Source organism: Saccoglossus kowalevskii, unplaced genomic scaffold (genome assembly GCF_978046115.1).
Source record: "Saccoglossus kowalevskii unplaced genomic scaffold, keSacKowa6.1 SCAFFOLD_24, whole genome shotgun sequence".
NCBI classification, from domain to species: domain Eukaryota; kingdom Metazoa; phylum Hemichordata; class Enteropneusta; family Harrimaniidae; genus Saccoglossus; species Saccoglossus kowalevskii.
The window spans coordinates 5,385,574-5,406,590 of record NW_028188618.1 but is presented as its reverse complement, the minus strand read 5'-3'; the positions used below and the strand labels follow the sequence as shown (position 1 = coordinate 5,406,590).

Genomic DNA, 21,017 nt, shown 5'->3' with positions numbered 1-21,017 from the left:
CGACATCCAATTCCGACGAATATTCAGCCTACTGCCAACCCATTGCAGAATTCATCAGTTCTCGTCTGATCACTGAAGTTTAGCTGCATCGGGCGTGGTTAGTACTTGCATGGGAGACCGGCTGGGAATACCACGTGCAGTAGGCTCATCAACATTTTTATTCCACATTACATACTACCTTTTTCCCATGATTTTTTGACTAGACGAAGCATAAATGACATACAATTCGGATGAATATTCAGCCTACTGCCAAACCATTGCAGAATACACCAGTTTTCGTCCGATCACTGAAGTTAAGCTGCATCTGGCTTGGTTAGTACTTGCATGAGAGACCGGTTGGGAATACCATGTGCAGTAGGCTTATCAACATTTTTATTCCACCGTAATACTAACGTTTTCCCGGGATTTTTTGCATAGCCGAAGCATAAACGACATCCAATTCCAACGAATATTCACCCTACTGCCAACCCATTGCAGAATTCATCAGTTCTCGTCCGATCACTGAAGTTTAGCTGCATCGGGCGTGGTTAGTACTTGCATGGGAGACCGGCTGGGCATACCACGTGCAGTAGGCTCATCAACATTTTTATTCCACATTACATACTACCTTTTTCCCATGATTTTTTGCCTAGACGAAGCATTAAATGACATACAATTCGGATGAATATTCAGCCTTCTGCCAAACCATTGCAGAATACACCAGTTTTCGTCCGATCACTGAAGTTAAGCTGCATCTGGCGTGGTTAGTACTTGCATGAGAGACCGGTTGGGAATACCATGTGCAGTAGGCTTATCAACATTTTTATTCCACCGTACATACCACAATTTTCACGGGATTTTTTGCCTAGCCGAAGCGTTAAACGACATGCAATTCTGACGAATATTCAGCCTACTGCCAAACCATTGCAGAACACACCAGTTCTCGTCCGATCACTGAAGTTAAGCTGCATTGGACGTGGTAAGTACTTGAATGGGAGACCAGCTGGGAATGCCACGTGCAGTAGGCTCATCAGCATTTTTATTCCACATTACATACTAACTTTTTCCTATGATTTTTTGCCTAGCCGTAGCATTAAATGACATCCAATTCCGACGATTATTCAGCCTACTGCCAAACCATTGCAGAATACTCCAGTTCTCCTCCGATCACTGAAGTTAAGCCCACTGGACATGGTTAGTACTTGCATGGGAGACTGGCTGAGAATTCCACATGCTGTAGGATCATCAACATTTTTATTCCACCGTACATACTAACTTTTTCGCGGGATTTTTTGCATAGCCGAAGCATAAACGACATCCAATTCCCACAAATATTCAGCCTGCTGCCAACCCGTTTCAGAATTCACCAGTTCTCGTCCGATCACTGAAGTTAAGCTGCATCGGGCGTGGTTAGTACTTGCATGGGAGACCGGTTGGGAATACCATTTGCAGTAGGCTTATCAACATTTTTATTCCACCGTACATACCAAAATTTTAACGGGATTTTTTGCCTAGCCGAAGCGTTAAACGACCTGCAAGTCTGACGAATATTCAGCCTACTGCCAAACCATTGCAGAACACAACAGTTCTCGTCCGATCACTGAAGTTAAGCTGCATTGGACGTGGTAAGTACTTGAATGGGAGACCGGCTGGGAATGCCACGTGCAGTAGGCTCATCAACATTTTAATTCCACATTACATACTAACTTTTTCCTATGATTTTTTGCCTAGCCGTGGCATTAAATGACATCCAATTCCGACGAATATTCAGCCTACTGCCAAACCAATGCAGAATACACCAGTTCTAGTCCGATCACTGAAGTTAAGCTGCATCGGGCGTGGTTAGTACTTGCATGGGAGTCCGGCTGGGAATACCACGTGCAGTAGGCTGATGAACATTTTTATTGCAGAATACACCAGTTCTCGTCCGATCACTGAAGTTAAGCTGCATCGGGCGTGGTTAGTACTTGCATGGAAGACCGGCTGGGAATACCATGTGCATTAGGCTCATCAACATTTTTATTCCATCGTACATACTAACTTGTTCCCGGGATTTTTTGCCTAGCCGAAGTATTAAATTACATCCAATTCCGACGAATATCCAGCCTACTGCCAAACCATTGCAGAATACACCAGTTTTCATCCGATCACTGAAGTCAAGCTGCATCGGGCGTGGTTAGTACTTGTATGGGAGACCGGCTGGGAATACAATGTGCAGTAGGCTTATCAACATTTTTATTCCACCGTACATACCAAATTTTTCCCGGGATTTTTTGCCTTACCGAAGCGTTAAACGACATGCAATTCTGACGAATATTCATCCTACTGCCAAACCATTGCAGAACACACCAGTTCTTCTCCGATCACTTACGTTAAGCTGCATCGGGCGTGGTTAGTACTTGCATGGGAGACCGGCTGGGAATGCCACGTGCAGTAGGCTCATCAACATTTTTATTCCACATTACATACTAACATTTACCCATGATTTTTTTGCCTAGCCGTAGCATTAAATGACATCCAATTCCGACGAATATTCAGCCTACTGAAAACCTTTGCAGAATACACCAGTTCTCGTCGGTTCTCTGAAGTTAAGCTGCATCGGGCATGGTTCGTACTTGCATGGGAGACCGGCTGGGAATACAATGTGCAGTAGGCTTATCAACATTTTTATTCCACCGCACATACCAACTTTTTCCCGGGATTTTTTGCCTTACCGAAGCGTTAAACGACATGCAATTCTGACGAATATTCATCCTACTGTCAAACCATTGCAGAACACACCAGTTCTTCTCCGATCACTGACGTTAAGCTGCATCGGGCGTGGTTAGTACATGCATGGGAGACCGGCTTGGAATACCACGTGCAGTAGGCTCATCAACATTTTTATTCCACATTACATACTAACTTTTTCCTTTGATTTTTTGCCTAGCCGTAGTATTAAATGACATCCAATTCCGACGAATATTCAGCCTACTGCAAAACCATTGCAGAATACACCAGTTCTCGTTGGATCACTGACGTTAAGCTGCATCGGGCGTGGTTAGTACTTGCATGGGAGACCGGCTGGGAATACCACGTGCAGTAGGCTCATCAACATTTTTATTCCACATTACATACTAACTTTTTCCTATGATTTTTTGCCTTGCCGTAGCATTAAATGACATCCAATTCCGACGAATATTCAGCCTACTGCCAAACCAATGCAGAATACACCAGTTCTCGTCCGATCACTGAAGTTAAGCTGCATTGGGCGTGGTTAGTACTTGCGTGGGAGACCGGCTGGGAATACCACGTGCAGTAGGCTGATCAACATTTTTATTGCAGAATACACCAGTCCTCGTCCGATCACTGAAGTTAAGCTGCATCGGGCGTGGTTAGTACTTGCATGGAAGACCGGCTGGGAATACCACGTGCATTAGGCTCATCAACATTTTTATTCCACCGTACATACTAACTTTTTCCCGGGATTTTTTGCCTAGCCGAAGTATTAAATTACATCCAATTCCGACGAATATCCAGCCTACTGCCAAACCATTGCAGAATACACCAGTTCTCGTTCGATCAGTGAAGTTAAGCTGCATCGGGCGTGGTTAGTACTTGCATGGAAGACCGGCTGGGAATACCACGTGCATTAGGCTCATCAACATTTTTATTCCACCGTACATACTAACTTTTTCCCGGGATTTTTTGCCTATCCGAAGTATTAAATTACATCCAATTCCGACGAATATCCAGCCTACTGCCAAACCATTGCAGAATACACCAGTTCTCGTTCGATCAGTGAAGTTATGCTGCATCGGGCGTGGTTAGTACTTGTATGGGAGACCGGCTGGGAATACAATGTGCAGTAGGCTTATCAACATTTTTATTTCACCGTACATACCAACTTTTTCCCGGGACTTTTTTGCCTTACCGATGCGTTAAACGACATGCAATTCTGACGAATATTCGGCCTACTGTCAAACCATTGCAGAACACATCAGTTCTTGTCCGATCACTGAAGTTAAGCTGCATCGGGCGTGGTTAGTATATGCATGGGAGACCGGCTGGGAATACCACGTGCAGTAGGCTCATCAACATTTTTATTCCACATTACATACTAACTTTTTCCCATGATTTTTTGCCTAGCCGTAGCATTAAATGACATCCAATTCCGACGAATATTCAGCCTACTGCAAAACCATTGCAGAATACACCAGTTCTCGTTGGATCACTGAAGTTAAGCAGCATCGGGCGTGGTTTGTACTAGCATGGGAGACCGGATGGGAATACCACGTGCAGTAGGCTCATCAACATTTTTATTCCACATTACATACTAACTTTTTCCTATGATTTTTTGCCTAGCCGTAGCATTAAATGACATCCAATTCCGACGAATATTCAGCCTACTGCCAAACCAATGCAGAATACACCAGTTCTCGTCCGATCACTGAAATTAAGCTGCATCGGGCGTGGTTAGTACTTGCATGGGAGACTGGCTGGGAATACAATGTGCAGTAGGCTTATCAACATTTTTATTCCACCGTACATACCAAATTTTTCCCGGGATGTTTTGCCTTACCGAAGCGTTAAACGACATGCAATTCTGACGAATATTCATCCTACTGTCAAACCATTGCAGAATACACCAGTTCTCGTCCGATCTCTGAAGTTAAGCTGCAACGGGCGTGGTTAGTACTTGCATGGGAGACCGGCTGGGAATACCACGTGCAGTAGGCTCATCAACATTTTTATTCCACATTACATACTAACTTTTAACCATGATTTTTTTGCCTAGCCGTAGCATTAAATGACATCCAATTCCGACGAATATTCAGCCTACTGCAAAACCATTGCAGAATACACCAGTTCTCGTCGGTTCACTGAAGTTAAGCTGCATCGGGCGTGGTTAGTACTTGCATGGGAGACCGGCTGGGAATACCCTGTGCAGTAGGCTTCTCAAAATTTTTATTTCACCGTACATACCAACTTTTTCCCGGGACTTTTTTGCCTTACCGATGCGTTAAACGACATGCAATTCTGACGAATATTCGGCCTACTGTCAAACCATTGCAGAACACATCAGTTCTTGTCCGATCACTGAAGTTAAGCTGCATCAGGCGTGGTTAGTACTAGCATGGGAGACCGGATGGGAATACCACGTGCAGTAGGCTCATCAACATTTTTATTCCACATTACATACTAACTTTTTCCTATGATTTTTTGCCTAGCCGTAGCATTAAATGACATCCAATTCCGACGAATATTCAGCCTACTGCCAAACCAATGCAGAATACACCAGTTCTAGTCCGATCACTGAAATTAAGCTGCATCGGGCGTGGTTAGTACTTGCATGGGAGACTGGATGGGAATACAATGTGCAGTAGGCTTATCAACATTTTTATTCCACCGTACATACCAACTTTTCCCCGGGATTTTTTGCCTTGCCGAAGCGTAAAACGACATGCAATTCTGACGAATATTCAGCCTACTGCCAAACCATTGCAGAATACACCAGTTCTCGTTCGATCAGTGAAGTTAAGCTGCATCGGGCGTGGTTAGTACTTGTATGGGAGACCGGCTGGGAATACAATGTGCAGTAGGCTTATCAACATTGTTATTCCACCGTACATACCAAATTTTTCCCGGGATTTTTTGCCTTACCGACGCGTTAAACGACATGCAATTCTGACGCATATTCATCCTACTGTCAAACCATTGCAGTTAACACCAGTTCTCGTCCGATCTCTGAAGTTAAGCTGCATCGGGCGTGGTTAGTACTTGCATGGGAGACCGGCTGGGAATACCACGTGCAGTAGGCTCATCAACATTTTTATTTCACCGTACATACCAACTTTTTCCCGGGACTTTTTTGCCTTACCGATGCGTTAAACGACATGCAATTCTGACGAATATTCGGCCTACTGTCAAACCATTGCAGAACACATCAGTTCTTGTCCGATCACTGAAGTTAAGCTGCATCGGGCGTGGTTAGTACATGCATGGGAGACCGGCTGGGAATACCACGTGCAGTAGGCTCATCAAAATTTTTATTCCACATTACATACTAACTTTTTCCCATGATTTTTTGCCTAGCCGTAGCATTAAATGACATCCAATTCCGACGAATATTCAGCCTACTGCAAAACCATTGCAGAATACACCAGTTCTCGTTGGATCACTGAAGTTAAGCTGCATCGGGCGTGGTTAGTACTTGCATGGGAGACTGGCTGGGAATACAATGTGCAGTAGGCTTATCAACATTTTTATTCCACCGTACATACCAACTTTTTCCCGGGACGTTTTTGCCTTACCGATGCGTTAAACGACATGCAATTCTGACGAATATTCGGCCTACTGTCAAACCATTGCAGAATACACCAGTTCTCGTAGGTTCACTGAAGTTAAGCTGCATCGGGCGTGGTTAGTACTTGCATGGGAGACCGGCTGGGAATACCATGTGCAGTAGGCTTCTCAAAATTTTTATTTCACCGTACATACCAACTTTTTCCCGGGACTTTTTTGCCTTACCGATGCGTTAAACGACATGCAATTCTGACGAATATTCGGCCTACTGTCAAACCATTGCAGAACACATCAGTTCTTGTCCGATCACTGAAGTTAAGCTGCATCGGGCGTGGTTAGTACATGCATGGGAGACCGGCTGGGAATACCACGTGCAGTAGGCTCATCAACATTTTTATTCCACATTACATACTAACTTTTTCCCATGATTTTTTGCCTAGCCGTAGCATTAAATGACATCCAATTCCGACGAATATTCAGCCTACTGCAAAACCATTGCAGAATACACCAGTTCTCGTTGGATCACTGAAGTTAAGCTGCATCAGGCGTGGTTAGTACTAGCATGGGAGACCGGATGGGAATACCACGTGCAGTAGGCTCATCAACATTTTTATTCCACATTACATACTAACTTTTTCCTATGATTTTTTGCCTAGCCGTAGCATTAAATGACATCCAATTCCGACGAATATTCAGCCTACTGCCAAACCAATGCAGAATACACCAGTTCTAGTCCGATCACTGAAATTAAGCTGCATCGGGCGTGGTTAGTACTTGCATGGGAGACTGGATGGGAATACAATGTGCAGTAGGCTTATCAACATTTTTATTCCACCGTACATACCAACTTTTCCCCGGGATTGTTTGCCTTGCCGAAGCGTAAAACGACATGCAATTCTGACGAATATTCAGCCTACTGTCAAACCATTGCAGATCACACAGTTCTTCTCCGATCACTGAAGTTAAGCTGCATCGGGCGTGGTTAGTACTTGCATGGGAGATCGGCTGGGAATACCACGTGCAGTGGGCTCATCAACATTTTTATTCCACATTACATACTAACTTTTACCCATGATTTTTTGCCTAGCCGTAGCATTAAATGACATCCAATTCCGACGAATATTCAGCCTAGTGCAAAACCATTGCAGAATACACCAGTTCTCGTCGGATCACTGAAGTTAAGCTGCATCGGGCGTGGTTAGTACTTGCATGGGAGACTGGCTGGGAATATCATGTGCAGTAGGCTTCTCAACAGTTTTATTCCACCGTACATACCAACTTTTTCCCGGGATTTTTTGCCTTACCGAAGCGTTAAACAACATCCAATTCCGACGAATATTCAGCCTACTGCCAAACCATTGCAGAATACACCAGTTCTCGTTCGATCAGTGAAGTTAAGCTGCATCGGGCGTGGTTAGTACTTGTATGGGAGACCGGCTGGGAATACAATGTGCAGTAGGCTTATCAACATTGTTATTCCACCGTACATACCAAATTTTTCCCGGGATTTTTTGCCTTACCGAAGCGTTAAACGACATGCAATTCTGACGCATGTTCATCCTACTGTCAAACCATTGCAGAATACACCAGTTCTCGTACAATCTCTGAAGTTAAGCTGCATCGGGCGTGGTTAGTACTTGCATGGGAGACTGGCTGGGAATACCACGTGCAGTAGGCTCATCAACATTTTTATTCCACATTACATACTACCTTTTTCCCATGATTTTTTGACTAGACGAAGCATAAATGACATACAATTCGGATGAATATTCAGCCTACTGCCAAACCATTGCAGAATACACCAGTTTTCGTCCGATCACTGAAGTTAAGCTGCATCTGGCTTGGTTAGTACTTGCATGAGAGACCGGTTGGGAATACCATGTGCAGTAGGCTTATCAACATTTTTATTCCACCGTAATACTAACTTTTTCCCGGGATTTTTTGCATAGCCGAAGCATAAACGACATCCAATTCCAACGAATATTCACCCTACTGCCAACCCATTGCAGAATTCATCAGTTCTCGTCCGATCACTGAAGTTTAGCTGCATCGGGCGTGGTTAGTACTTGCATGGGAGACCGGCTGGGCATACCACGTGCAGTAGGCTCATCAACATTTTTATTCCACATTACATACTACCTTTTTCCCATGATTTTTTGCCTAGACGAAGCATTAAATGACATACAATTCGGATGAATATTCAGCCTACTGCAAAACCATTGCAGAATACACCAGTTCTCGTCGGTTCACTGAAGTTAAGCTGCATCGGGCGTGGTTAGTACTTGCATGGGAGACCGGCTGGGAATACCATGTGCAGTAGGCTTCTCAAAATTTTTATTTCACCGTACATACCAACTTTTTCCCGGGACTTTTTTGCCTTACCGATGCCTTAAACGACATGCAATTCTGACGAATATTCGGCCTACTGTCAAACCATTGCAGAACACATCAGTTCTTGTCCGATCACTGAAGTTAAGCTGCATCGGTCGTGGTTAGTACATGCATGGGAGACCGGCTGGGAATACCACGTGCAGTAGGCTCATCAACATTTTTATTCCACATTACATACTAACTTTTTCCCATGATTTTTTGCCTAGCCGTAGCATTAAATGACATCCAATTCCGACGAATATTCAGCCTACTGCAAAACCATTGCAGAATACACCAGTTCTCGTTGGATCACTGAAGTTAAGCTGCATCAGGCGTGGTTAGTACTAGCATGGGAGACCGGATGGGAATACCACGTGCAGTAGGCTCATCAACATTTTTATTCCACCATACATACTAACTTTTTCCTATGATTTTTTGCCTAGCCGAAGTATTAAATTACATCCAATTCCGACGAATATTCAGCCTACTGCCAAACCATTGCAGATTACACCAGTTCTCGTCGGATCACTGAAGTTAATCTGCATCGGGCATGGATAGTACTTACATGGGAGACCGGCTGGGAATACCACGAGCAGTAGGCTTATCAACATTTTTATTCCACCGTACATACAAACTTTTTCTCGGGATTTGTTGCCTAGCCGAAGTATTAAATTACATCCAATTCCGACGAATATTCATTCTACTGTCAAACCATTGCAGAATACACCAGTTCTCGTCCAATCACTGAATTTAAGCTGCATCGTGCGTGGTTAGTACTAGCATGGGAGACCGGCTGGGAATACCACGTGCAGTAGGCTCATCAACATTTTTATTCCGCATTACATACTAACTTTTTCCTATGATTTTTTGCCTAGCCGTAGCATTAAACGACATCCAATTCCGACGAATATTCAGCCTACTGCCAAACCAATGCAGAATACACCAGTTCTCGTCCAATCACTGGAGTTAAGCTGCATCGGCGTGGTTAGTACTTGCATGGGAGACCGGCTGGGAATACCACGTGCAGTAGGCTGATGAACATTTTTATTGCAGAATACACCAGTTCTCGTCCGATCACTGAAGTTAAGCTGCATCAGGCGTGGTTAGTACTTGCATGGGAGACTGGTTGGGAATACCACGTGCATTAGGCTCATCAACATTTTTATTCCACCGTACATACTAACTTTTTCCCAGGATGTTTTGCCTAGCCGAAGTATTAAATTACATCCAATTCCGACGAATATCCAGCCTACTGCCAAACCATTGCAGAATACACCAGTTCTCGTCCGATCACTGAAGTTAAGCTGCGTCGGGCGTGGTTAGTACTTGCATGGGAGACCGGCTGGGATTACCAAGTGCAGTAGGCTTATTAACATTTTTATTCCACCGAATATACGAACTTTTTCTCGGGATTTTTTGCCTTGCCGAAGCGATAGACGACATGCAATTCTGACGAATATTCAGCCTACTGTCAAACCATTGCAGAACACACCAGTTCTTGTCCGATCACTGTAGTTAAGTTGCATCGGGCGTGGTTAGTACATGCATGGGAGACCGGCTGGGAATACCACGTGCAGTAGGCTCATCAACATTTTTATTCCACCGTACATACTAACTTTTTCGCGGGATTTTTTGCATAGCCGAAGCATAAACGACATCCAATTCCGACAAATATTCAGCCTGCTGCCAACCCATTGCAGAATTCACCAGTTCTCGTCCGATCACTGAAGTTAAGCTGCATCGGGCGTGGTTAGTACTTGCATGGGAGACCGGTTGTGCAGTAGCCTTATCAACATTTCTATTCCACCGTACATACCGACATTTTCACGGGATTTTTTGCCTAGCCGAAGCGTTAAACGACCTGCAAGTCTGACGAATATTCAGCCTACTGCCAAACCATTGCAGAACACACCAGTTCTCGTCCGATCACTGAAGTTAAGCTGCATCGGGCGTGGTTAGTACTTGCATGGGAGACCGGTTGGGAATACCATGTGCAGTAGCCTTATCAACATTTCTATTCCACCGTACATACCGAAATTTTCACGGGATTTTTTTTCCTAGCCGAAGCGTTAAACGACCTGCAAGTCTGACGAATATTCAGCCTACTGCCAAACCATTGCAGAACACACCAGTTCTCGTCCGATCACTGAAGTTAAGCTGCATTGGACGTGGTAAGTACTTGAATGGGAGACCGGCTGGGAATGCCACTTGCAGTAGGCTCATCAACATTTTTATTCCACATTACATACTAACTTTTTCCTATGATTTTTTGCCTAGCCATAGCATTAAATGACATCCAATTCCGACGAATATTCAGCCTACTGCCAAACCATTGCAGAATACACCAGTTCTTGTCCGATCACTGAAGTTAAGTTGCATCGGGCGTGGTTAGTACTTGCATGGGAGACCTGCTGGGAATACCACGAGCAGTAGGCTGATGAACATTTTTATTGCAGAATACACCAGTTCTCGTCCGATCACTGAAGTTAAGCCACATCGGGCGTGGTTAGTTCTTGCACGCAAGACCGGCTGGGAATACCACGTTCAGTAGGCTCATCAACATTTTTATTCCGCATTACATACTAACTTTTTCCTATGATTTTTTGCCTAGCCGTAGCATTAAACGACATCCAATTCCGACGAATATTCAGCCTACTGCCAAACCAATGCAGAATACACCAGTTCTCGTCCAATCACTGAAGTTAAGCTGCATCGGCGTGGTTAGTACTTGCATGGGAGACCAGCTGGGAATACCACGTGCAGTAAGCTGATGAACATTTTTATTGCAGAATACACCAGTTCTCGTCCGATCACTGAAGTTAAGCTGCATCAGGCGTGGTTAGTACTTGCATGGGAGACTGGTTGGGAATACCACGTGCATTAGGCTCATCAACATTTTTATTCAACCGTACATACTAACTTTTTCCCGGGATTTTTTGCCTAGCCGAAGTATTAAATTACATCCAATTCCGACGAATATTCAGCCTACTGCCAAACCATTGCAGAATACACCAGTTCTTGTCCGATCACTGAAGTTAAGGTGCATCGGGCGTGGTTAGTACTTGCATGCGAGACCGGCTGGGAATACCATGTGCAGTAGGCTTCTCAAAATTTTTATTCCACAGTACATACCAACTTTTTCCCGGGACTTTTTTGCCTTATCGATGCGTTAAACGACATGCAATTCTGACGAATATTCAGCCAACTGTCAAACCATTGCAGAACACACCAGTTCTTGTCCGATCACTGAAGTTAAGCTGCATTGGGCGTGGTTAGTACATGCATGGGAGACCGGCTGGGAATACCACGTGCAGTAGGCTCATCAACATTTTTATTCCACATTACATACTAACTTTTCCCCATGATTTTTTGCCTAGCCGTAGCATTAAATGACATCCAATTCCGACGAATACTGCAAAACCATTGCAGAATACACCAGTTCTCGTTGGATCACTGAAGTTAAGCTGCATCGGGCGTGGTTAGTACTAGCATGGGAGACCGGATGGGAATACCACGTGCAGTAGGCTCATCAACATTTTTATTCCACATAACATACTAACTTTTTCCTATGATTTTTTGCCTAGCCGTAGCATTAAATGACATCCAATTCCGACGAATATTCAGCCTACTGCCAAACCAATGCAGAATACACCAGTTCTAGTCCGATCACTGAAATTAAGCTGCATCGGGCGTGGTTAGTACTTGCATGGGAGACCGGCTGGGAATACCACGTGCAGAAGGCTGATGAACATTTTTATTGCAGAATACACCAGTTCTCGTCCGATCACTGAAGTTAAGCTGCATCGGGCGTGGTTAGTACTTGCATGGGAGACCGGCTGGGAATACCACGTGCATTAGGCTCATCAACATTTTTATTCCACCGTACATACTAACTTTTCCAGGGATTTTTTGCCTAGCCGAAGTATTAAATTACATCCAATTCCGACAAATATCCAGCCTACTGCCAAACCATTGCAGAATACACCAGTTCTCGTCCGATCACTGAAGTTAAGCTGCATCGGGCGTGGTTAGTACTTGCATGGGAGACTGGCTGGGAATACAATGTGCAGTAGGCTTATCAACATTTTTATTCCACCGTACATACCAACTTTTCCCCTGGATTTTTTGCCTTACCGAAGCGTAAAACGACATGCAATTCTGACGAATATTCAGCCTACTGTCAAACCATTGCAGAGTACACCAGTTCTCGTCCGATCACTGGAGTTAAGCTGCATCCGGCGTGGTTGCATGGGAGACCGGCCTGGAATACCATGTGCATTAGGCTCATCAACATTTTTATTCCACCATACATACTAACTTTTTCCCGGGATTTTTTGCCTAGCCGAAGTATTAAATTATATCCAATTCCGACGAAAATTCAGCCTACTGCCAAACCACTGCAGAATACACCTGTTCTCGTCCGATCACTGAAGTTAAGCTGCATCGGGCGTGGTTAGTACTTGCATGGGAGACCAGCTGGGAATACCACTTGCAGTAGGCTCATTAACATTTTTATTCCACATTACATACTAACTTTTTCCCATCATTTTTTGCCTAGACGAAGCATTAAATTACAAACAATTCGAACGAATATTCGGCCTACGGCCAAACCATTGCAGAATAGACCAGTTCTCGTCTGATCACTGAAGTTAAGCTGCATCAGGCGTGGTCAGTACTTGCTTGGGAGACCGGCTGGGAATACCAAGTGCATTAGGCTCATCAACATTTTTATTCCACTGTACATACTAACTTTTTCCCGGGATTTTTTGCCTAGCCGAAGTACTAAATTACATCCGATTCCGACGAATATTCAGCCTACTGCCAAACCAATGCAGAATACGCAAGTTCTCCTTCGATCACTGAAGTTAAGCTGCATCGGGCGTGGTTAGTACTTGCATGGGAGACATGCTGGGAGTACCACGTGCAGTAGGCTTATCAACATTTTGATTCTATCGTATATACCAAATTTTCCCCAGGAATTTTTGCCTAGCCAAAGCGTTAAACGACATCCAATTCTGACGAATATTCAGCCTACTGCCAAACCATTGCAGAATTCACCAGTTTTCGTCTGATCACTGAAGTTAAGCTAAGCGGACGTGGTTAGTACTTGCTTGGGAGACCGGCTGAGAATATCACGTGCAGTAGGCTCAGCAACATTTTTATTCCACATTACATACTAACTTTTTCCCATGATTTTTTGCCTAGCCGTAGCATTAAATGACATCCAATTCCGACGAATATTCAGCCTACTGCAACACCATTTCAGAATACACCAGTTCTCGTCCGATCACTGAAGTTAAGCTGCATCGGGCGTGGTCAGTACTTGCATGGGAGACCGGCTGGGAATACCAAGAGCATTAGGCTCACCGACATTTTTATTCCACCGAACATACTAACTTTTTTCCGGTATTTTTTGCCTAGCCGAAGTACTAAATTACATTCGATTCCGACGAATATTCAGCATACTGCCAAACCATAGCAGAATACACCAGTTCTCGTCCGATCACTGAAGTTAAGCTGCATTGGGCGTGGTGAGTACTTGCATGGGAGACCGGCTAGGAATACCACATGCAGTAGGCTTATCAACATTTTTATTCCTCCGTACATACCATCTTTTCCCGGGATTTGTTGCCTAGCCGAAGTATTAAATTACTTCCAATTCCAATGAATATTCAGCCTACTGCCAAACCATTGCAGAATACACCAGTTCTCGTTCTATCACTGAAGTTAAGCTGCATCGGGCGTGTTTAGTACTTGCATGGGAGACCGGCTGGGAATACCACGTGCATTAGGCTCATTAACATTTTTATTCCACCGTACATCCTAACTTTTTCTCGGGATTTTTTGCCTAGCCGAAGTACTAAATTACATGCAATTCCGACAAATATTCAGCCTACTGCCAAACCAATGCAGAATACACAAGTTCTCGTTCGATCACTGAAGTTAAGCTCACCGGACGTGTTTATTACTTGCATGGGAGACCGACTGAGAATACCACGTGCAATAGGCTCATCAACATTGTTATTTCATCGCACATACTAACTTTTTCCAATAATTTTTTGCCTAGCCGAAGCATTAAATGTCAACCAATTCCGATGAATATTCAGCCTACTGCCAAACCATTGCAGAATACACCAGTTCTCGTTTGATCACTGAAGTTAAGCTGCATCGGGCGTGTTTAGTACTTGCATGGGAGACCGGCTGGGAATACCACATGCATTAGGCTCATCAACATTTTTATTCCACCGTACATACTAACATTTTCCCGGGATTTTTAGCCAAGCCGAAGTACTAAATTACATGCAATTCCGACAAATATTCAGCCTACTGCCAAACCAATGCAGAATACACAAGTTCTCGTCCGATCACTGAAGTTAAGCTAACCGGACGTGGTTAGTACTTGTATGGGAGACCGGCTGAGAATATTACGTGCAGTAGGCACATTAGCATTTTTATTCCATCGTACATACTAACTTTTTACCCGGATTGTTTGCCTAGCCGAAGCTTTAAATGCCATCCAATTCCGACGAATTTTCAGCCTACTGACAAACCATTGCAGAATACACCAGTTATCGACCGATCACTGAAGTTAAGCTTACCGGACGTGGTTAGTACTTGCATGGGAGACCGGCTGAGAATATCACGTGCAGTAGGCTCATCACCATTTTTATTCCGCATTACTTACTAAATTTTTCCCATGATTTTTTCCTGGCCGTAGCATTAAATGACATCCAATTCCGACGAATATTCAGCCTACTGCCAAACCATTGCAGAATACTCCAGTTCTCGTCCGATCACTGAAGTTAAGCTGCATCGGGCGTGGTTGCATGGGAGACCGGCCTGGAATACCATGTGCATTAGGGTCATCAACATTTTTATTCCACCATACATACTAACTTTTTCCCGGGATTGTTTGCCTAGCCGAAGTATTAAATTACATCCAATTCCGACGAATATTCAGCCTACTGCCAAACCATTGCAGAATACAGCTGTTCTCGTCCGATCACTGAAGTTAAGCTGCATCTGGCGTGGTTAGTACTTGCATGGGAGACCAGCTGGGAATACCACGTGCAGTAGGCTTATCAACATTTTTATTCCACCATACATACTATCTTTTTCCCGTGATTTTTTGCCTAGCCGAAGCATTAATTGAAATCCAATTCCGACAAATATTCAGCCTACTGCCAAACCATTGCAGAATACACCAGTTCTCGTCCGATCACTGAAGTTAAGCTGCATCGGGCGTGGTCAGTACTTGCATGGGAGACCGGCTGGGAATACCAAGAGCATTAGGCTCACCGACATTTTTATTCCACCGAACATACTAACTTTTTTCCGGTATTTTTTGCCTAGCCGAAGTACTAAATTACATTCGATTCCGACGAATATTCAGCATACTGCCAAACCATAGCAGAATACACCAGTTCTCGTCCGATCACTGAAGTTAAGCTGCATCGGGCGTGTTTAGTACTTGCATGGGAGACCGGCTGGGAATACCACGTGCATTAGGCTCATCAACATTTTTATTCCACCGTACATCCTAACTTTTTCTCGGGATTTTTTGCCTAGCCGAAGTACTAAATTACATGCAATTCCGACAAATATTCAGCCTACTGCCAAACCAATGCAGAATACACAAGTTCTCGTTCGATCACTGAAGTTAAGCTCACCGGACGTGTTTATTACTTGCATGGGAGACCGACTGGGAATACCACATGCATTAGGCTCATCAACATTTTTATTCCACCGTACATACTACCTTTTTCCCCGGGATATTTTGCCTAGCCGAAGTACTAAATTACATCCGATTCCGACGAATATTCAGCCTACTGTCAAACCATTGCAGAACACACCAGTTATCGTCCGATCACTGAAGTTAAGCTGCATCGGGCGTGGTTAGTACCTGCATGGGAGACCGGCTGGGAATACCACGTGCAGTAGGCTGATGAACATTTTAATTCCACCATACTTACTAACTTATTTCCATGATTTGTTGCCTAACCGAAGCATTAAATGACATCCAATTGCGACGAATATTCAGCCAACTGTCAAACCATAGCAGAATACACCAGTTCTCGTCCGATCACTGAAGTTAAGCTGCATTGGGAGTGGTTAGTACTTGCATGGGAGACCGGCTGGGAATACCATGTGCTACTGCATTTTGATTCCACCGTACATACCGTACATACCAACTTTTTCCCGGGATTTTTTAGTACTTAGCCGAAGCGTTAAACGACATCCAATTCTGACGAATATTTAGCCTACAGTCAAACCATTGCAGAACACACCAGTTATCGTCCGATCACTGAAGTTAAGCTGCATCGGGCGTGGTTAGTACTTGCATGGGAGACCGGCTGGGAATACCACGTGCAGTAGGCTGATGAACATTTTTATTCCACCATACTTACTAAATTTTTTCCATGAATTGTTGCCTAACCGAAGCATTAAATGACATCCAATTGCGACGAATATTCAGCCTACTGCCAAACCAATGCAGAATACACCAGTTCTCGTCCGATAACTGAAGTTAATCCGCATCTGGCATGGTTAGGACTTGCACGGGAGACTGGCTGGGAATACCACGTGCAGTAGGCTCATCACCATTTTTATTCCGCATTACTTACTAAATTTTTCCCATGATTTTTTCCTGGCCGTAGCATTAAATGACATCCAATTCCGACGAATATTCAGCCTACTGCCAAACCATTTCAGAATACTCCAGTTCTCGTCCGATCACTGAAGTTAAGCTGCATCGGGCGTGGTTGCATGGGAGACCGGCCTGGAATACCATGTGCATTAGGGTCATCAACATTTTTATTCCACCATACATACTAACTTTTTCCCGGGATTGTTTGCCTAGCCGAAGTATTAAATTACATCCAATTCCGACGAATATTCAGCCTACTGCCAAACCATTGCAGAATACAGCTGTTCTCGTCCGATCACTGAAGTTAAGCTGCATCTGGCGTGGTTAGTACTTGCATGGGACACCAGCTGGGAATACCACGTGCAGTAGGCTTATCAACATTTTTATTCCACCATACATACTATCTTTTTCCCGTGATTTTTTGCCTAGCCGAAGCATTAATTCAAATCCAATTCCGACAAATATTCAGCCTACTGCCAAACCATTGCAGAATACACCAGTTCTCGTCCGTTCACTGAAGTTAAGCTGCGTCGGGCGTGGTCAGTACTTGCATGGGAGACCGGCTGGGAATACCAAGTGCGTTAGGCTCATCAACATTTTTATTCCACCGTACATACTACCTTTTTCCCCGGGATATTTTGCCTAGCCGAAGTACTAAATTACATCCGATTCCGACGAATATTCAGCCTACTGTCAAACCATTGCAGAACACACCAGTTATCGTCCGATCACTGAAGTTAAGCTGCATCGGGCGTGGTTAGTACCTGCATGGGAGACCGGCTGGGAATACCACGTGCAGTAGGCTGATGAACATTTTTATTCCACCATACTTACTAACTTATTTCCATGATTTGTTGCCTAACCGAAGCATTAAATGACATCCAATTGCGACGAATATTCAGCCTACTGTCAAACCATAGCAGAATACACCAGTTCTCGTCCGATCACTGAAGTTAAGCTGCATTGGGAGTGGTTAGTACTTGCATGGGAGACCGGCTGGGAATACCACGTGCAGTAGGCTAATCAACTTTTGATTCCACCGTACATACCAACTTTTTCCCGGGATTTTTTACTTAGCCGAAGCGTTAAACGACATCCAATTCTGACGAATATTTAGCCTACAGTCAAACCATTGCAGAACACACCAGTTATCGTCCGATCACTGAAGTTAAGCTGCATCGGGCGTGGTTAGTACTTGCATGGGAGACCGGCTGGGAATACCACGTGCAGTAGGCTGATGAACATTTTTATTCCACCATACTTACTAACTTTTTTCCATGATTTGTTGCCTAACCGAAGCATTAAATGACATCCAATTGCGACGAATATTCAGCCTACTGCCAAACCAATGCAGAATACACCAGTTCTCGTCCGATCACTGGAGTTAATCCGCATCGGGCATGGTTAGGACTTGCACGGGAGACTGGCTGGGAATATCACGTGCATTAGGCTTATCAACATATTTATTCCACCATACATACTATCTTTTTCCCGTGATTTTTTGCCTAGCCGAAGCATTAATTCAAATCCAATTCCGACAAATATTCAGCCTACTGCCAAACCATTGCAGAATACACCAGTTCTCGTCCGTTCACTGAAGTTAAGCTGCGTCGGGCGTGGTCAGTACTTGCATGGGAGACCGGCTGGGAATACCAAGTGCGTTAGGCTCATCAACATTTTTATTCCACCATACTTACTAACTTTTTTCCATGATTTGTTGCCTAACCGAAGCATTAAATGACATCCAATTGCGACGAATATTCAGCCTACTGCCAAACCAATGCAGAATACACCAGTTCTCGTCCGATCACTGGAGTTAATCCGCATCGGGCATGGTTAGGACTTGCACGGGAGACTGGCTGGGAATACCACGTGCATTAGGCTCATCAACATTTTTATTCCACCGTACATACTAACTTTTTCCCGGGATTTTTTGCCTAGCCGAAGTACTAAATTACATGCAATTCCGACAAATATTAAGCCTACTGCCAAACCAATGCAGAATACGCAAGTTCTCGTTCGATCACTGAAGTTAAGCTGCATCGAGCGTGGTTAGTACTTGCATGGGAGACCTGCTGGGAGTATAAAACTAAAAGTAATACAGTATGTAAGCAGTTTGTGAAAAGTGAAAAAAATGTACAAACATTATTAATAAATTATGTAAATTACATTTTGATTCTATCGTATATACCAAATTTTTCCCGGGATTTTTTGCCTAGCCAAAGCGTTAAACGACATCCGATTCTGACGAATATTCAGCCTACTGCCAAACCATTGCATAATTCACCAGTTCTCGTCCGTTCACTGAAGTTAAGCTGCGTCGGGCGTGGTCAGTACTTGCATGGGAGACCGGCTGGGAATACCAAGTGCGTTAGGCTCATCAACATTTTTATTCCACCGTACATACTACCTTTTTCCCCGGGATATTTTGCCTAGCCGAAGTACTAAATTACATCCGATTCCGACGAATATTCAGCCTACTGTCAAACCATTGCAGAACACACCAGTTATCGTCCGATCACTGAAGTTAAGCTGCATCGGGCGTGGTTAGTACCTGCATGGGAGACCGGCTGGGAATACCACGTGCAGTAGGCTGATGAACATTTTTATTCCACCATACTTACTAACTTATTTCCATGATTTGTTGCCTAGCCGAAGCATTAAATGACATCCAATTGCGACGAATATTCAGCCTACTGTCAAACCATAGCAGAATACACCAGTTCTCGTCCGATCACTGAAGTTAAGCTGCATTGGGAGTGGTTAGTACTTGCATGGGAGACCGGCTGGGAATACCACGTGCAGTAGGCTAATCAACATTTTGATTCCACCGTACATACCAACTTTTTCCCGGGATTTTTTACTTAGCCGAAGCGTTAAACGACATCCAATTCTGACGAATATTTAGCCTACAGTCAAACCATTGCAGAACACACCAGTTATCGTCCGATCACTGAAGTTAAGCTGCATCGGGCGTGGTTAGTACTTGCATGGGAGACCGCCTGGGAATACCACGTGCAGTAGGCTGATGAACATTTTTATTCCACCATACTTACTAACTTTTTTCCATGATTTGTTGCCTAACCGAAGCATTAAATGACATCCAATTGCAACGAATATTCAGCCTACTGCCAAACCAATGCAGAATACACCAGTTCTCGTCCGATCACTGGAGTTAATCTGCATCGGGCATGGTTAGGACTTGCACGGGAGACTGGCTGGGAATACCACGTGCATTAGGCTCATCAACATTTTTATTCCACCGTACATACTAACTTTTTCCCGGGATTTTTTGCCTAGCCGAAGTACTAAATTACATGCAATTCCGACAAATATTCAGCCTACTGCCAAACCAATGCAGAATACGCAAGTTCTCGTTCGATCACTGAAGTTAAGCTGCATCGAGCGTGGTTAGTACTTGCATGGGAGACCTGCTGGGAGTATAAAACTAAAAGTAATACAGTATGTAAGCAGTTTGTGAAAAGTGAAAAAAATGTACAAACATTATTAATAAATTATGTAAATTACATTTTGATTCTATCGTATATACCAAATTTTTCCCGGGATTTTTTGCCTAGCCAAAGCGTTAAACGACATCCGATTCTGACGAATATTCAGCCTACTGCCAAACCATTGCATAATTCACCAGTTCTCGTCTGATCACTGAAGTTAAGCTTACCGGACGTGGTTAGTACTTGCTTGAGAGACCGGCTGAGAATATCACGTGCAGTAGGCT

The 21,017-nt window shown here is 44.0% G+C and overlaps 1 non-coding gene and 75 pseudogenes across 1 annotated transcript; all 76 read left to right on the top strand.

Annotated features, from left to right (window-relative positions):
- Positions 1 to 26: 26 nt before the first annotated feature.
- On the top strand, positions 27 to 146 carry LOC146727892 (5S ribosomal RNA; annotated as a pseudogene).
- A 95-nt stretch (positions 147 to 241) lies between these two features.
- On the top strand, positions 242 to 361 carry LOC146727891 (5S ribosomal RNA; annotated as a pseudogene).
- A 94-nt stretch (positions 362 to 455) lies between these two features.
- Positions 456 to 575, top strand: LOC146727890 (5S ribosomal RNA; annotated as a pseudogene).
- Positions 576 to 671: 96 nt separating this feature from the next.
- On the top strand, positions 672 to 791 carry LOC146727889 (5S ribosomal RNA; annotated as a pseudogene).
- Positions 792 to 887: 96 nt separating this feature from the next.
- On the top strand, positions 888 to 1,007 carry LOC146727888 (5S ribosomal RNA; annotated as a pseudogene).
- A 310-nt stretch (positions 1,008 to 1,317) lies between these two features.
- LOC146727887 (5S ribosomal RNA) lies at positions 1,318 to 1,437 on the top strand (annotated as a pseudogene).
- A 96-nt stretch (positions 1,438 to 1,533) lies between these two features.
- On the top strand, positions 1,534 to 1,653 carry LOC146727886 (5S ribosomal RNA; annotated as a pseudogene).
- Positions 1,654 to 1,749: 96 nt separating this feature from the next.
- On the top strand, positions 1,750 to 1,869 carry LOC146727885 (5S ribosomal RNA; annotated as a pseudogene).
- A 214-nt stretch (positions 1,870 to 2,083) lies between these two features.
- Positions 2,084 to 2,203, top strand: LOC146727884 (5S ribosomal RNA; annotated as a pseudogene).
- A 96-nt stretch (positions 2,204 to 2,299) lies between these two features.
- LOC146727883 (5S ribosomal RNA) lies at positions 2,300 to 2,419 on the top strand (annotated as a pseudogene).
- Positions 2,420 to 2,731: 312 nt separating this feature from the next.
- Positions 2,732 to 2,851, top strand: LOC146727882 (5S ribosomal RNA; annotated as a pseudogene).
- Positions 2,852 to 2,947: 96 nt separating this feature from the next.
- On the top strand, positions 2,948 to 3,067 carry LOC146727881 (5S ribosomal RNA; annotated as a pseudogene).
- Positions 3,068 to 3,163: 96 nt separating this feature from the next.
- Positions 3,164 to 3,283, top strand: LOC146727880 (5S ribosomal RNA). The gene has a single exon (XR_014928644.1). It is a non-coding gene; the product is annotated as a 5S ribosomal RNA (ribosomal RNA).
- Positions 3,284 to 3,497: 214 nt separating this feature from the next.
- LOC146727879 (5S ribosomal RNA) lies at positions 3,498 to 3,617 on the top strand (annotated as a pseudogene).
- Positions 3,618 to 3,713: 96 nt separating this feature from the next.
- On the top strand, positions 3,714 to 3,833 carry LOC146727878 (5S ribosomal RNA; annotated as a pseudogene).
- Positions 3,834 to 3,930: 97 nt separating this feature from the next.
- On the top strand, positions 3,931 to 4,050 carry LOC146727877 (5S ribosomal RNA; annotated as a pseudogene).
- Positions 4,051 to 4,146: 96 nt separating this feature from the next.
- Positions 4,147 to 4,266, top strand: LOC146727876 (5S ribosomal RNA; annotated as a pseudogene).
- Positions 4,267 to 4,362: 96 nt separating this feature from the next.
- LOC146727875 (5S ribosomal RNA) lies at positions 4,363 to 4,482 on the top strand (annotated as a pseudogene).
- A 96-nt stretch (positions 4,483 to 4,578) lies between these two features.
- LOC146727874 (5S ribosomal RNA) lies at positions 4,579 to 4,698 on the top strand (annotated as a pseudogene).
- A 97-nt stretch (positions 4,699 to 4,795) lies between these two features.
- On the top strand, positions 4,796 to 4,915 carry LOC146727873 (5S ribosomal RNA; annotated as a pseudogene).
- Positions 4,916 to 5,012: 97 nt separating this feature from the next.
- LOC146727872 (5S ribosomal RNA) lies at positions 5,013 to 5,132 on the top strand (annotated as a pseudogene).
- Positions 5,133 to 5,228: 96 nt separating this feature from the next.
- Positions 5,229 to 5,348, top strand: LOC146727871 (5S ribosomal RNA; annotated as a pseudogene).
- Positions 5,349 to 5,444: 96 nt separating this feature from the next.
- LOC146727870 (5S ribosomal RNA) lies at positions 5,445 to 5,564 on the top strand (annotated as a pseudogene).
- A 96-nt stretch (positions 5,565 to 5,660) lies between these two features.
- On the top strand, positions 5,661 to 5,780 carry LOC146727869 (5S ribosomal RNA; annotated as a pseudogene).
- A 97-nt stretch (positions 5,781 to 5,877) lies between these two features.
- Positions 5,878 to 5,997, top strand: LOC146727868 (5S ribosomal RNA; annotated as a pseudogene).
- Positions 5,998 to 6,093: 96 nt separating this feature from the next.
- On the top strand, positions 6,094 to 6,213 carry LOC146727867 (5S ribosomal RNA; annotated as a pseudogene).
- Positions 6,214 to 6,310: 97 nt separating this feature from the next.
- On the top strand, positions 6,311 to 6,430 carry LOC146727866 (5S ribosomal RNA; annotated as a pseudogene).
- Positions 6,431 to 6,527: 97 nt separating this feature from the next.
- LOC146727865 (5S ribosomal RNA) lies at positions 6,528 to 6,647 on the top strand (annotated as a pseudogene).
- A 96-nt stretch (positions 6,648 to 6,743) lies between these two features.
- LOC146727864 (5S ribosomal RNA) lies at positions 6,744 to 6,863 on the top strand (annotated as a pseudogene).
- Positions 6,864 to 6,959: 96 nt separating this feature from the next.
- On the top strand, positions 6,960 to 7,079 carry LOC146727863 (5S ribosomal RNA; annotated as a pseudogene).
- Positions 7,080 to 7,175: 96 nt separating this feature from the next.
- Positions 7,176 to 7,294, top strand: LOC146727862 (5S ribosomal RNA; annotated as a pseudogene).
- A 96-nt stretch (positions 7,295 to 7,390) lies between these two features.
- On the top strand, positions 7,391 to 7,510 carry LOC146727861 (5S ribosomal RNA; annotated as a pseudogene).
- A 96-nt stretch (positions 7,511 to 7,606) lies between these two features.
- On the top strand, positions 7,607 to 7,726 carry LOC146727860 (5S ribosomal RNA; annotated as a pseudogene).
- Positions 7,727 to 7,822: 96 nt separating this feature from the next.
- LOC146727859 (5S ribosomal RNA) lies at positions 7,823 to 7,942 on the top strand (annotated as a pseudogene).
- Positions 7,943 to 8,037: 95 nt separating this feature from the next.
- On the top strand, positions 8,038 to 8,157 carry LOC146727858 (5S ribosomal RNA; annotated as a pseudogene).
- Positions 8,158 to 8,251: 94 nt separating this feature from the next.
- LOC146727857 (5S ribosomal RNA) lies at positions 8,252 to 8,371 on the top strand (annotated as a pseudogene).
- A 96-nt stretch (positions 8,372 to 8,467) lies between these two features.
- LOC146727856 (5S ribosomal RNA) lies at positions 8,468 to 8,587 on the top strand (annotated as a pseudogene).
- A 97-nt stretch (positions 8,588 to 8,684) lies between these two features.
- LOC146727855 (5S ribosomal RNA) lies at positions 8,685 to 8,804 on the top strand (annotated as a pseudogene).
- Positions 8,805 to 8,900: 96 nt separating this feature from the next.
- Positions 8,901 to 9,020, top strand: LOC146727854 (5S ribosomal RNA; annotated as a pseudogene).
- Positions 9,021 to 9,116: 96 nt separating this feature from the next.
- Positions 9,117 to 9,236, top strand: LOC146727853 (5S ribosomal RNA; annotated as a pseudogene).
- Positions 9,237 to 9,332: 96 nt separating this feature from the next.
- On the top strand, positions 9,333 to 9,452 carry LOC146727852 (5S ribosomal RNA; annotated as a pseudogene).
- Positions 9,453 to 9,548: 96 nt separating this feature from the next.
- LOC146727851 (5S ribosomal RNA) lies at positions 9,549 to 9,667 on the top strand (annotated as a pseudogene).
- A 214-nt stretch (positions 9,668 to 9,881) lies between these two features.
- LOC146727850 (5S ribosomal RNA) lies at positions 9,882 to 10,001 on the top strand (annotated as a pseudogene).
- A 96-nt stretch (positions 10,002 to 10,097) lies between these two features.
- On the top strand, positions 10,098 to 10,217 carry LOC146727849 (5S ribosomal RNA; annotated as a pseudogene).
- A 300-nt stretch (positions 10,218 to 10,517) lies between these two features.
- LOC146727848 (5S ribosomal RNA) lies at positions 10,518 to 10,637 on the top strand (annotated as a pseudogene).
- A 97-nt stretch (positions 10,638 to 10,734) lies between these two features.
- Positions 10,735 to 10,854, top strand: LOC146727847 (5S ribosomal RNA; annotated as a pseudogene).
- Positions 10,855 to 10,950: 96 nt separating this feature from the next.
- Positions 10,951 to 11,070, top strand: LOC146727846 (5S ribosomal RNA; annotated as a pseudogene).
- Positions 11,071 to 11,284: 214 nt separating this feature from the next.
- Positions 11,285 to 11,403, top strand: LOC146727845 (5S ribosomal RNA; annotated as a pseudogene).
- Positions 11,404 to 11,617: 214 nt separating this feature from the next.
- On the top strand, positions 11,618 to 11,737 carry LOC146727844 (5S ribosomal RNA; annotated as a pseudogene).
- A 97-nt stretch (positions 11,738 to 11,834) lies between these two features.
- On the top strand, positions 11,835 to 11,954 carry LOC146727843 (5S ribosomal RNA; annotated as a pseudogene).
- An 87-nt stretch (positions 11,955 to 12,041) lies between these two features.
- LOC146727842 (5S ribosomal RNA) lies at positions 12,042 to 12,161 on the top strand (annotated as a pseudogene).
- Positions 12,162 to 12,257: 96 nt separating this feature from the next.
- On the top strand, positions 12,258 to 12,377 carry LOC146727841 (5S ribosomal RNA; annotated as a pseudogene).
- Positions 12,378 to 12,590: 213 nt separating this feature from the next.
- On the top strand, positions 12,591 to 12,710 carry LOC146727840 (5S ribosomal RNA; annotated as a pseudogene).
- Positions 12,711 to 13,015: 305 nt separating this feature from the next.
- Positions 13,016 to 13,135, top strand: LOC146727839 (5S ribosomal RNA; annotated as a pseudogene).
- A 312-nt stretch (positions 13,136 to 13,447) lies between these two features.
- LOC146727838 (5S ribosomal RNA) lies at positions 13,448 to 13,567 on the top strand (annotated as a pseudogene).
- A 96-nt stretch (positions 13,568 to 13,663) lies between these two features.
- On the top strand, positions 13,664 to 13,782 carry LOC146727837 (5S ribosomal RNA; annotated as a pseudogene).
- A 96-nt stretch (positions 13,783 to 13,878) lies between these two features.
- Positions 13,879 to 13,998, top strand: LOC146727836 (5S ribosomal RNA; annotated as a pseudogene).
- Positions 13,999 to 14,094: 96 nt separating this feature from the next.
- LOC146727835 (5S ribosomal RNA) lies at positions 14,095 to 14,214 on the top strand (annotated as a pseudogene).
- Positions 14,215 to 14,309: 95 nt separating this feature from the next.
- On the top strand, positions 14,310 to 14,429 carry LOC146727834 (5S ribosomal RNA; annotated as a pseudogene).
- A 311-nt stretch (positions 14,430 to 14,740) lies between these two features.
- On the top strand, positions 14,741 to 14,860 carry LOC146727833 (5S ribosomal RNA; annotated as a pseudogene).
- A 96-nt stretch (positions 14,861 to 14,956) lies between these two features.
- On the top strand, positions 14,957 to 15,075 carry LOC146727832 (5S ribosomal RNA; annotated as a pseudogene).
- Positions 15,076 to 15,594: 519 nt separating this feature from the next.
- Positions 15,595 to 15,714, top strand: LOC146727831 (5S ribosomal RNA; annotated as a pseudogene).
- A 96-nt stretch (positions 15,715 to 15,810) lies between these two features.
- On the top strand, positions 15,811 to 15,930 carry LOC146727830 (5S ribosomal RNA; annotated as a pseudogene).
- A 96-nt stretch (positions 15,931 to 16,026) lies between these two features.
- LOC146727829 (5S ribosomal RNA) lies at positions 16,027 to 16,146 on the top strand (annotated as a pseudogene).
- Positions 16,147 to 16,458: 312 nt separating this feature from the next.
- Positions 16,459 to 16,578, top strand: LOC146727828 (5S ribosomal RNA; annotated as a pseudogene).
- A 315-nt stretch (positions 16,579 to 16,893) lies between these two features.
- Positions 16,894 to 17,013, top strand: LOC146727827 (5S ribosomal RNA; annotated as a pseudogene).
- A 520-nt stretch (positions 17,014 to 17,533) lies between these two features.
- LOC146727826 (5S ribosomal RNA) lies at positions 17,534 to 17,653 on the top strand (annotated as a pseudogene).
- Positions 17,654 to 17,749: 96 nt separating this feature from the next.
- LOC146727825 (5S ribosomal RNA) lies at positions 17,750 to 17,869 on the top strand (annotated as a pseudogene).
- Positions 17,870 to 17,966: 97 nt separating this feature from the next.
- Positions 17,967 to 18,086, top strand: LOC146727824 (5S ribosomal RNA; annotated as a pseudogene).
- A 96-nt stretch (positions 18,087 to 18,182) lies between these two features.
- Positions 18,183 to 18,302, top strand: LOC146727823 (5S ribosomal RNA; annotated as a pseudogene).
- A 95-nt stretch (positions 18,303 to 18,397) lies between these two features.
- LOC146727822 (5S ribosomal RNA) lies at positions 18,398 to 18,517 on the top strand (annotated as a pseudogene).
- A 312-nt stretch (positions 18,518 to 18,829) lies between these two features.
- LOC146727821 (5S ribosomal RNA) lies at positions 18,830 to 18,949 on the top strand (annotated as a pseudogene).
- Positions 18,950 to 19,539: 590 nt separating this feature from the next.
- LOC146727820 (5S ribosomal RNA) lies at positions 19,540 to 19,659 on the top strand (annotated as a pseudogene).
- A 97-nt stretch (positions 19,660 to 19,756) lies between these two features.
- On the top strand, positions 19,757 to 19,876 carry LOC146727819 (5S ribosomal RNA; annotated as a pseudogene).
- Positions 19,877 to 19,972: 96 nt separating this feature from the next.
- LOC146727818 (5S ribosomal RNA) lies at positions 19,973 to 20,092 on the top strand (annotated as a pseudogene).
- Positions 20,093 to 20,188: 96 nt separating this feature from the next.
- On the top strand, positions 20,189 to 20,308 carry LOC146727817 (5S ribosomal RNA; annotated as a pseudogene).
- Positions 20,309 to 21,017: the final 709 nt, after the last annotated feature.